The following is a 12,763-nucleotide window of genomic DNA, read 5'->3' on the forward strand; positions in this document are numbered from 1 at the left end:
TACGTTAGAAGTCATATAATAAATATTTAAAATACTTAAGGCCGTGTTATAGGCCTATCAGTCGACGACGTCTACAGCTCAAGAAGAGACAATAATTTCTCATTTTGTATTTATATTTGTGCTAATTTTCGCCAATCTTTCATTGTCGTGGGTATAAATGAAGAGAATCTTACAAATAAGTCTTACAATAGATATCATAAAAAAATAAAAATTAATTAACTCTTCATCTTGGTATTCATTCGAATATACGAAAATCGTTTATGGTCTAACCAAGGGCGTTTGTTTGAACGATCTAACAGCGCTCTTTCACTAGTATCTAAGTCCGTTTTGCCATTCCCCTTGCAGCACAATAGTCCAGCATGTTCGAGAACAGGTTGAGATAAATCGGGATAGATAAATAAGAGATTAGAAGTGGGTTTTATTGTTATTTCACTAATCCAGAGAAGAAACAAAACAATCTTCTTTGTTCTACTCGTAATGTAGAGAGAAGATTTGTTTGTAGTAGTTAAACACAGATAGTCATCACCGCCCACCGCCAACTCTTGGGCTACTTATTTACCAACGAATAGTGGGATTCACCGTCAGATTATGACGCCCCCCACTGCTGAAAGGGCGAGCATGTTTGGTGAGACGAGGATTTGAACCCGCGATCCTCAGATTGCGAGTCGAGTTCCCTAACCACCTAGCCATGCCAGGCCTAAATCAGAAGTAAACTCACTATTGAATACTTTGAAATACAACGTTTACATTCTACGCATATATTAGTAATAACTGTTAAGTATAACTAATAATACGTACCGTCAGAATTTACTTTTTTTTTGTTAATTTTTGAAGAGCGCAGTTCAAAAAAGTATCATGTTATTTCTACGAGAAACAGATCGTTTATGTAATAACAATATAATACACTTTAAACATGACTCTATAGTCTTTATCATGCAGAATATGAGATGTTGGTTTCATTGTAGCTTTTTTTTTTTATATATTTAGCATATATATATTGGGTTTAAAATAAAAGGATTTCTTTCGAATCTTGGCTCGCTGTTCCGAAACTGTTCTTTTGAAACGTTTAACGTTGCAAATGAAATAACCGTTCTATTAAAGAAACGAAATACCACATTTTACCTGTACACAACCGTTGCCTTGATTATTTTGTTTTGTTTTATATCAGAACAGTAAAGGTAGTTAAAGTTAGCACTACCGTAAGGTTATACATCTTTAAAACGTACGTTTAATGCATATACATGTTTATATTTAGGGTACACCTGAATCGTTTACATTACACGAGCAAATTTATTGTTCGGTTTTTTCTTGTAAAAAAACAACAACAACAACAACAACATGTATACAGTTTCTTTTCACTTTATCAAATCGAGTGTCTTGCTCTTCGTAACTCTTCCGTCTGTCTGTCTGTCTGTGTGTAGATGAACACAGATAAATCGTTGGGTCTCGGACATTTTTCTCGCAAAAACATTACCGACTTACTCCGAAGTGTCTCGATTTTCGAGAGTTAAACTGTTTTTTTTTTTGGAGCCGTATTTATTTCTTGCCAGCGCTCTGATGTTATCGACGTTCTGTTTCTCTCTTGTTGGTGTTGTCTGTCTCCATTAAATCACGGCCTACTTCAGACGATCGTGGCGGACATGAAGGCACTTTATCACGAGAGGTTCGTTGGGATGGCCCTTGCTCTCGCACACGTGCATGTATAGCACAATCACGAAAATCGATCTAAGAGCGTTCCCCAAGGAGAACCCATCTGTGCACGGGTAAACCTATGGATCAACTTGCGATCGGCCTAAATTGAATTTGCTGAATTAAAGCAATTTTTATAAGGATTGTGTTTGGGAAAGCCGATGGCGATTTGACGGGCGAGACTTCGGGTCCAGCACTGTTCATTCCTCTCTTCGAAACTAAACTGTCTACATGCATATATAAACTAAAAGTAAATCCCTCCCCCCCCCACCCCGAGACGTGCACCCCTCTGTTCCGACCAAGAAGGTGGTATTAAGCGAGTAAGTAAAATAAAATATAACGGCAAGAAGGTTTGATGCATCTCTCTGACGTCGTCATGATGGAATCACTTATAAAATAACACCATTTCGTGTAGAAGCTAAGAAAACAATTGAGAACTGTACTGATGGGATTAGGCTTCTCATCTCCTTACGCAAACATTGTAGAAGGAGTCTTTTATTACGTAAATACATTAAATCTACAGTAATCAAAATGATAAAGAAAGAAATTGATCGCAAAACTTAAAATGAGAATAATTTTCTAAAATGAAATTAGTCAAACGGTCAAGAAACGTTTTTTACGGGTGTTTCAGTGCTTTCGAAGCTAGAAATTAAACTCTCTCTTTAGATCAGGTTTACTTTGTTTGTTTGTAATTAAGCACAAAACTACACAATGGGCTATCTGTGCTCTGCCCACCACGGGTATCGAAACCCGGATTCTAGCGTTGTAAGTCCGCAGACATATCGCTGTGCCACTGGAGGGGCCTTTAGATTAGGTGATTGAGAGAGGAAGCAATGGATAGAAAGTACCTCCACTTTTTTCTTTTTCCTTCCTTTTTTTTTGCCAATCTTTAAGATAGAGAAGTAGATAGATAGAGGGTAAGATAGAGAGATAGACAAACAACATTCATATTGGTTGGTAGATTGACAGACAAGCAGCCAGATAAATAAACTTTCAGGTTTTATGAAATATAATTCTTTTTTTTTTCTGTTTTTAAACACCCGTTATTTCCCAATTTTCCTTCCACAAATACAATTTTGGTTATCAATAAAAGTGTCGATTTTAAAGTTTTAGAGTGAGTTATATAGTACTGACCTGTGCTAGTTATATTTCATAGTGAGTTATATAGTACTGACCTGTGCTAGTTATATAGCACTGACCTGTGCTAGTTATATTTCATAGTGAGTTATATGGTACTGACCTGTGCTAGTTATATTTCGTAGTGAGTTATATAGTACTGACCTGTGCTAGTTATATAGCACTGACCTGTGCTAGTTATATTTCATAGTGAGTTATATAGCACTGACCTATGCTAGTTATATTTCGTAGTGAGTTATATAGCACTGACCTATGCTAGTTATATTTCGTAGTGAGTTATATAGTACTGACATGTGCTAGTTATATTTCGTAGTGAGTTATATAGTACTGACCTGTGCTAGTTATATTTCGTAGTGAGTTATATAGCACTGACCTATGCTAGTTATATTTAAATTTTGAGCTGATAAACAAAACGAAAGGCAGCTATTCAACAACGCTTACCGTCAACTCTCAGGCGACTCTTGTTTGATCGAATAGAGAGATTTCACTGTCACTCTGATAACGCATCAACAACTCCAAAATGCGGAGCACTTATTTGCGGCAACGGGGAGTGAACGCCGGATCCTCGGATTCTTAGTCCGGGGTAAAATTTGTAAGATGAAGCTCCAAATCAAAATATCTTACCAATTTTATACTAGCTCATTTTTCTTAACAAAGAGTTCCCAGTCATCTTAGTCTCAGTTTATTTGATTTAGAATATTTCTATTTTTCTCTCGTTATAAATTCTAACGTAATCGGTTCACGTGTTTTTAATGCCCAAGTTTCCGTTTCATTCTTTCTACGTTGTGTGTTTTATTTTTTATTTTTATGGAAGACGTAGCACCGGAAAATGAAATGAGTGTTTTGTGTGTTTTGAGAAATTCTAATGTATTTCATATCTACATCAATGTGTGTTTTATGTAATGACTTAATGCATAATACTGCTCTATGTTATTCATCGTGGTTCTTATAACTAAGAACTAGTCACTGCAAAAACTAACAAAGGAACAAAACTAGTTTCAAAATTCGAAAAAAAAGAGCGTTTTATCTATCGAATATATCAAATAGATTACGTATCTTGGATACTTGAAAATATTTGGTATTGTAAACATCGTTAATATGCTTGAGACTTAGATCTATTGACTCTCGAAAAATAAAGCAATAATGAACGTGAAATCTTTTTATTATTTGAATTATTGGTAATGACAGTTTGTTATTAGGTGGTTATTTTAACTACATCAATTATTAACTCTTCAACACATCCCAGGCAAGTGGCCCATTTTTACTAACGAGAACCAGAACCAGTTCTTTTAAGTAGCTTCATTTTAACAAAACATCACAAAAGGTAGGTAATGCTTTCCGTTTGCTGCATGACCATACGTAGTTTCCATTGTAAACACATAAACCGTGTAGTTTTATTTATTTGTTGTTAGGTTTTGTTCTGTTTGTAATTAAACACAAAGCTACACAATGGGCTATCCGTGCTCTGCTCACCATGGGTATCGAAACCCGGATTCTAGCGTTGTAAGTCCACAGACATACCGATGTGCCACTGGGGGGAGAGCTTCTGAAAAGAAAGCTGCAAAATAGGCTACTTGGGCTGGGGTTATCACAGGTATCAAATCCAAACTTTTGACGTTTTTAACTAAATATAAAACGCAATCAAAATACTATACGTTTAAGCCCTCAACTAGGAGCATGGGGAAAATGGGGGGAATCTGAATGGATAGCAATGCTCCCTTAAAGCTCTTTAATATACACATATTCGCAAAATTGGGTAATCTGAATGGATAGCAATGCTCCCTTAAAGCTCTCTAATATACGCATATTCGCAAAATTGGGTAATCTGAATGGATAGCAATGCTCCCTTAAAGCTCTCTAATATACGCATATTCGCAAAATTGGGTAATCTGAATGGATAGCAATGCTCCCTTAAAGCTCTCTAATATACACATATTCGCAAAATTGGGTAATCTGAATGGATAGCAATGCTCCCTTAAAGCTCTCTAATATACGCATATTCGCAAAATTGGGGAATCTGAATGGATAGCAATGCTCCCTTAAAGCCCTCTAATTCGCAAAATGATGTAACTAAGTATAAGAAAAGGTACAAAAATGTGTGTGAATTAACATTCGTCTAGAAAATAATTTATTAATCTGCTATTTCGGTTTTGATTTTAACAAAGATGTAATATTTCAAAACACTTTTAGTGATTATTCTCAACATTCTATTTTGTATATCACCAAAACTTTATAAAATAAACATATGTTTGAAACATATGATTATTGGATCCGAGCCAAACTAACCCTGGATTGGTACAAACTAACCTTGGATCCGAGCCAAACTAACCTTGGATTGGTATAATAAAGTTTACTAAAGAACTAATATACAACCTGAAGAAACTAAACAGTTGTTAACGGAAAACAATAAGTAAACCTAATGGACGATTTCATTAAAATATAAAAATATTAGATACCCCATTATGTATTATTATTTTCGAGAGAAACCATTTTTGTTGTTGTTGTTGTAAAAATGGATTTACAATTAATTATAAAGACGATAATTAGATATTTTCTGATACTGTGTGCAACCTTCAAAGTCTGGAGTCTCCCCTTGAGACATCGGTAAGCTTACGGACTTACGATGCTAAAATCCGGGGTTCGATTTCCCACGAAAGAATCAGCAGATAGCCCACTGTGACTTTGCTGTAAAAGAAATAAACAAAGCAGAGTCTGTAGCATTTAAGAGTTGTTTTTTCAGTTCTGCTTCGTACTCATACATGTTTGCTATTCGCAAGTGTAATTGGCGTATTGTTTTGACAATATAGGTGGCATTACAGTCACCAAATGTGTATTAATACACGATCCGGGAACATATAGGAGTAGATAGTAGGTGTTTAGATCTGAACGGATTTTGAATCCCGAATAACGATTTAAATATCATGTGTAGTTTAAACTGTGAATAGAAAGTTGGAATTATTATTATTCTAATTTGTGAATTTAGTATAAACCTACGTTCATTTAAAAAAAAAGAATAAATAATATTAATGGGTATTTATTTATAGTAAATAATTTCCTTGGGGGTTCGACCCCCAGACTAATCTTAATGGGTATTTGTCTATAGTAAATAGTTTCTTTGGGGGGGTTCGACCCCCAGTGGCTCAGCGGTATACCTGAAGTCTTATAACGCTAAAACTCGGGTTTCGATACTTGTTGTGGGCACAGAACATATAATTCATTGTGTAGCTTTGTGATTAATAACAAACAAACCTTGGGGATTCAGTTTGAATTCAGTAAGACAGGTGTCAAGCCAAGAAATAAGTTTGTGAGTGTTCGCCTAAAAGGTGATCCATATCACAGTATCCATTTAGTCATATAGTTGACTGTTGAAGACAAACTGTTTATCCACATGTTAAACTACAATGATACTTAAATCTTTCTTCGGGATACAAATTCTATTCAGTTCTAAATACACATCTCCTCCGCAATTTTAATTGCAAATGGCTAATTCATCTCTCGCGTTTTTCTTTTGCAAACGAAATGCGCGCGCCATCTGTCAGTGAAATAGAAAACACGTTTTATATTACTTCGAAGTTCACGGAGCTTCAACATCAGTTAAAGCAAACAAAGATCGGTGATAAATTCTCACTATTCGATTAAAGTAGCTCAAGAGTTGGCGGTGGGTACCGTTGACTAGCTGCCTTCCCTTTGTGTAGTTTTGCGCAAAAGGTTCAACAATCAAATAGTAATATTCGTCTTAGGAATTTTCAAACTGAGCTAAACCTTACGCGCGACACACGAAGTAGGTCAGGGTAATTTTGAACTAGTGGTCAGAAGAAGGTAGCTAGCCAGCAGCACGTGTCGTCATAAGGTCTTCATCCGGCTTTAAATCAAATCAAGAGCTTGACTCTCACTTTTATAATGCACTCAAAGAATTGTTCGATGACATCGCAGTGCAAAGCGAACCTTGGACCTTTCGATCCTCGAAATGGCTCATTAATCAATACGTCATGCTCGGTAAATCATGAAGTTTATTTTACGTTAAGTGTTAAAGTATAGGAGAACAGGCACGATACGTGACCAACCAAACTTCGGTGTCAGAGATAATATTCAAGTAATTGGTCATTGAAATACATAAAACAAAGTATTTTACACCAATTTTAGGTGAATAGAAATAACACAGCGAACATTTACATTTTGTCCGAAGAGGTACCCTTATCTACACAAACAAAACTGTGCTCTGCATACTACGAAACCCAATGTTTATCGTCGTAAGCCTGCTGACTTACCGCCGAACCACTGGAGCAAAAGATTTTTACATACAGAGGATCGTAACAAATTTGTTTGATTACCCTAACTATTAGAGAAATTCATTTAGTTTACAATTCTTTTTGAATATTTTAACTTGTTTAGTTTATTTTCTGTAAAAAAAAGAGAGAACTGTTACTAAACAAAAGTAAAAATATATAAAATTGACTAATTTTTTTCATCATTTGCCACAATGCCAAACCTCTAGTTTTGAGTGTTCAAATCAGGTTTTGATAGTAAAACGTATCCATATTCGTGACATATACAAATATCTAGGAAGGGTTGAAATATGGGGTTAAATGTCGAGAAACCTATGTGAGCATAATGAGGCAAAACGATATAGGGTTGTGAATATAAGGAGTGAATTTGGACTATTTAAGTTCTTGTTTGTTTGAAGGTAAGTCTATGAGTGCTCTTGTAGTGCCGTCTATTATCGCAATTTTTAAATACTTTAATTTTAAACTATATTAAAATCAATACAATTGTTACATTTATAGACAACGGATAATATAATATTAAAATACCTGTATATAAAACATTTTGAATATTATTTTTCCCTTCTTTTTCTCTCTCTATCTAAGAATCTTGAGTAGTTTATATCTTGGAATTATAGTTTAATTACAAATTGTCTTTTATTGCATAATGTTTAATGAAATTAATACAATAAAGGACACTGACCTGTCATCTATTATCATATTTTGAAATAATAAAATCCACAACTTAAATAAAATAGTTAGGTTTTAACTTAATAGATGGCGGTAAATGCTACCCAATTTCATTGCAGTTAGAAGTTTGGTCAATAGATGGCAATAAAGGCTTATATGGTCTCATAAAATAGTTTATATTTTGGATACCGAATTTCACTACAGTTAGTTTGTTACTCAATAGATGGCAGTAGAGTCTTACATGGTTTTTTTTTTACAAAATATTTTATGTTTTGAATAATAGATGGCAATAAAAATATAGCAAAAAATATTTTTATTAAAATTGTTTGGAAGCGAAATAATCTTCACTATGCCAATTCTTTATAACGATATTTTCCGCTTATTAAAAGTACTTATACTGATAAATGCTAATATTTAGCCAAAATTCTAACTTGTAGCTTGTTTATATTTTCCTAGCATATATTAACAAAATTGTAAATATTTATATAAATACGCTGGTGATGGAATAACGACTTTCAGAATAATTTTTATTTAAGTCGCAATGTATACCGATTTCATTTGCGTCGCCATCTATTTCAGTTGAAATTAAATTTAAATTAGTATTACATTCCAAGGAATTAGTAAACATTACAGTGAAAGTAACTGTCCCGAATTTACAATTTGTAGGTTTTTGCATGGTTTTGTAACTCTCTTGTACTTGTATTGAATACTAATTTCCTTGTCATTCCTTGTCGAACAATGTGTTTTTTTGGTTATGAAGTGTAAAACCTTGGCTAGGCTTCACTCCTCGCAAGTATCGAGCCACAATTTCCAGCGTTGGAAGCTTTCAAACTTATCGGAGAGCCACCAGGGAACCATATCGAACAAACTTTTCACTGTTAACTGTACAATTTCGGTTCTTAATATTTTTCCTGAAGTATAATTGAAATTTAACAAGAGTAATAAAACTATCTTTTGCTTGTATTTGGTCAAAATTATTTATATATTTGGTAATTACTTAATGAAAGTAATGTTAAATAACAGTTACATCGTAGCTGTATCCGAGTATGAAAAGGTATTTAAACACAATTTTTATTTTGTTTGAAACTATAATATCTAACTATAGTTTTGAAAAATAAAAGTATATACAAATATATTTATATTTCTATATGGCAAATAAGTAGTAGACCTCTGGCAATGGAAATTGAAGTGTAATCGTCATTATTGGAATTACGTTATTGTGTTATGATTGTCAAAAATTGTTTGGTATTATTTGTTAATAAGTTATAATAATTTAACTTATTTAGATGTTGAACACGAATAATTATTTTTTAACACTGGTGAACCTATTAGAAATATACTTTTTATATTGTAAACTTATGCCTCCTGGCGTAAGTGCTGATAATTACCACGGAATGGTGAACTGAGATCAGTAAAGAGTTGGTTGAGTATTATTGTAATTTGCTCGGGGGTCCTGAAGGGAATATTTATTATTTATTTTATGTTACTTACAATAACAGCATTAGTTAGAATGTGTAAAGTATCTAGTTTTATTATTCTTGTCATTTTAATCTTTTAATTTTATTATAGGCTACTTTGCACTGATACTAGTGATAGGTTAGTATATTGACTTAGGACTAGCCTACATCTAAGCTGATCAAACCTCGTGATATACTAGGCTTACAGTTTAAGGCCTAAAGTTGTTAACAGTAACAGCAGGGTTACTCAACTAATGAAATAATTCATTCTATTTAATCTTTATAAGTAAGAATTTAAGAAGGATATATTCCATTACCTATGTTCATTAGCACTTTAATTTTGTTTTGTACTAAATCTAAATACTTAAAGTAGGTAACTTGCTGTGATCAGAAGTTAATATTAATTTGAATAGTCAGAACATTGAAAAACGAATTGATTGGTTTAAGGTTGACTTTTAGGTTTAGTAATATATGCATAGGGTTATAATGGAATGTATGTATTTTTTCATTACTCTCTACTTTCTTTTACTCTTCAGGTCTAGTCAAAACAGAGAAAAAAGAAAGACTTAATCTTATTAACCAACCTGATAAACGAAATTGTGTTGACAGAAGGATTTGAAAGAGATTAAACAACTTTGGTAGCTATTCTCTATGGAAAAGGTAAAGATTAGTATGATGAAACTCTTAATCTTTTATATTTTCAGTAAGATTAAATAATAACCATTATCCTCAAGTTTAAATATAAATTTCCAATTTCTGGAGTAGGTTATTGCCTAGTGATTGGTGCTTCATATTGATGAAAACTGTTAGACTTTCATATTTTCAGTACAATTGGTAACCTTTATTCTTGAGTGTAATGCTAGTCGTGAGGTTTTCTAGTTATGTGATATTGTCTGCTTTTTCAGTGTTATTATTCTGTGTTCTTTTGGTGCATTGTTGAAAAAAATATTTTGTATAGTAACATCATTAGTATGAAAAAGTATGATCAAGTGTCATCAACATTTGATATAAAAAAAAAAGACCCTGGTGAGTACTTTATTTCTTGTTTTTATTATTATAAAAGTAACTAAAATGTGAAAATGAGATAATTTTTAGGTTAGATTAAATAAAGTTAATAATTTTTCATGGGATACTCTAGCAAGTATTGAAGTAGCCTGTGCATTGTGTAACTTGATAGGGTAACTTGAGATCCATGTTCACCTTGTGATTTACTAATTTTATTGCAGGAATATTAGTTAAGAAACAATTAAAAAGACAATAAAATTTAAGTATAAACAGATGTATGCTGTTATAATTTAAGGTCATTCTAGAAAGAAAGAAAAAGGTTACTCAGATTTATTTCAAATTTTGTTTTGGAGGTTATGAGGTTAATCAATTTGACCAACTCCTTATAAAATTTGATTAGGAGTTTTAGAGAACATGTAAGTGAAATTTGAGATTTTTCAAATGATGAAAAGTATTTTTAATCTTAACATGAAAATCACTTTGCACTTGGAGCAGTCAACGATTTCACCCAATATATTCGTGAAGAGATTTTTAGTGAAAATACTTCATTAAAAATTCAGATTTGTTTCCAGTTCTTCTGTATATACAAACTGAAATCCTATTTGCCCTAAAACAACACATTATTTCTTATTCTGGTAAGCCATGTAAATTATTGGCTTTTAATGAGATTTACATTCACGATCAATGTACAGGTTCTTCGCACATGCATGCAAAAAATTCAAAACAAAAAGTTAATATTTCTTAAAATCAGTGATCTACATATTTGATGCAACACTCTTTCCATCGACTTGCAATTAAATTAGCAACAATCACACTTGTATTAACTTTTATTGGTGTAATTTATCACGGGGTACGTGACAAAGCATAAACCTTGACATCATTTTTACATATAAGATTCAAGTGGAAAGTTCATGGAGTCATGTATAGTTGTGTTTACATGATGAAAAGTGTTTATCTTAAATTGAATGCAACTCGTACAAAATGTGATGGTAATTTTTGGCTGTGTGGGTATTGGACTGTTATTCTTTCTTCATGGTAGTACCTTATTTTAAACTCACACAATAGTGCTATAGATGGGAACATGTGTGTATTGCAGCAAAGAATTAATGTTGAGTTTCCCCAAACTTTTGTCATTCATGCCCCCCCCCCCTATTAATCCTATGACTAATGGCTAATCATTGTTTTTAGTAGGTAACGTCGCTCTCGTCATATTCTGTTCCAAAACTAAAAATAGTGGCTGAAATTGTTTCAAACTTGACAAGAACGTCCCTAAATGTAGTTTCAGAAAATTAAAGATTTAATTTTTATTTTTCTACTATTACTGATAAGGAACTTTTTTGTTTAATGAAGTTATTTGCACTCAAGACTTTGAATAGTTCACTTGCAAGATGATTTTTCTATGAAGTATAAAATGCTATTTTTTTATCCTAAGAGTTTTGAATTTCATTTGTATAATGTCCATAAAATATTTTTTTAAGGAAAATATTTATATTTTCCATTTTCTCTGCTACATCACTAATTTTATCTATTATTATCAACATAGTGCAATGAAATGTTTAAAATAAACAAATTGAAATATGTACATAACTTTCAAGTCTTACTAGAAATCCACAAGTATAGTCACATTTTTTTGTATACGTGTAAGTTCATGTCTTGGTGATAGTATCTGTGTAGACCACACGCTATAGTGTAAATATCTGTGTAGACCACACGCTATAGTGTAAATATCTGTGTAGACCATACGCTATAGTGTAAATATCTGTGTAGACCACACGCTATAGTGTAAATATCTGTGTAGACCACACGCTATAGTGTAAATATCTTTGTAGACCACACGCTATAGTGTAAATATCTTTGTAGACCACACGCTATAGTGTAAATATCTGTGTAGACCACACGCTATAGTGTAAATGATTTTGTAGACCACACGCTATAGTGTAAATATCTTTGTAGACCACACGCTATAGTGTAAATATCTTTGTAGACCACACGCTATAGTGTAAATAACTTTGTAGACCACACGCTATAGTGTAAATATCTTAGTAGACCACACGCTATAGTGTAAATAACTTTGTAGACCACATGCTATAGTGTAAATAACTTTGTAGACCACACGCTATAGTGTAAATAACTTTGTAGACCACACGCTATAGTGTAAATAACTTTGTAGACCACACGCTATAGTGTAAATATCTGTGTAGACCACACGCTATAGTGTAAATATCTTTGTAGACCACACGCTATTGTGTTTGTAGACTACATGCTATAATGTAAATACCTTTGTAGACCACACACTATAGTGTAAATATCTTGGTAGACCACGTGCTATAGTGTAAATACCTTTGTAGACCACACACTATAGTGTAAATATCTTTGTAGAACTCACTCTATAGTGTAAATATCTGTGTAGACCGTACGCTATAGTGTAAATATCTTTGTAGACCACACGCTATAGTGTAAATATCTTTGTAGACCGTACGCTATAGTGTAAATATCTTTGTAGACCGTACGCTATAGTGTAAA

General features: G+C 33.0%; 1 long non-coding RNA gene across 1 annotated transcript in view; it reads left to right on the forward strand.

Moving 5' to 3' along the window:
- The first annotated feature begins 9,172 nt into the window (after positions 1 to 9,172).
- LOC111088846 overlaps positions 9,173 to 12,763 on the forward strand; it is a 5,069-nt gene continuing 1,478 nt past the window's right edge. Inside the window, exon 1 of the long non-coding RNA XR_002613237.1 lies at positions 9,173 to 9,895. This is a non-coding gene — a long non-coding RNA (uncharacterized LOC111088846). The remainder of the gene's footprint in view (positions 9,896 to 12,763) is intronic.

Source organism: Limulus polyphemus, unplaced genomic scaffold (genome assembly GCF_000517525.1).
Source record: "Limulus polyphemus unplaced genomic scaffold, Limulus_polyphemus-2.1.2 Scaffold4568, whole genome shotgun sequence".
NCBI classification, from domain to species: domain Eukaryota; kingdom Metazoa; phylum Arthropoda; class Merostomata; order Xiphosura; family Limulidae; genus Limulus; species Limulus polyphemus.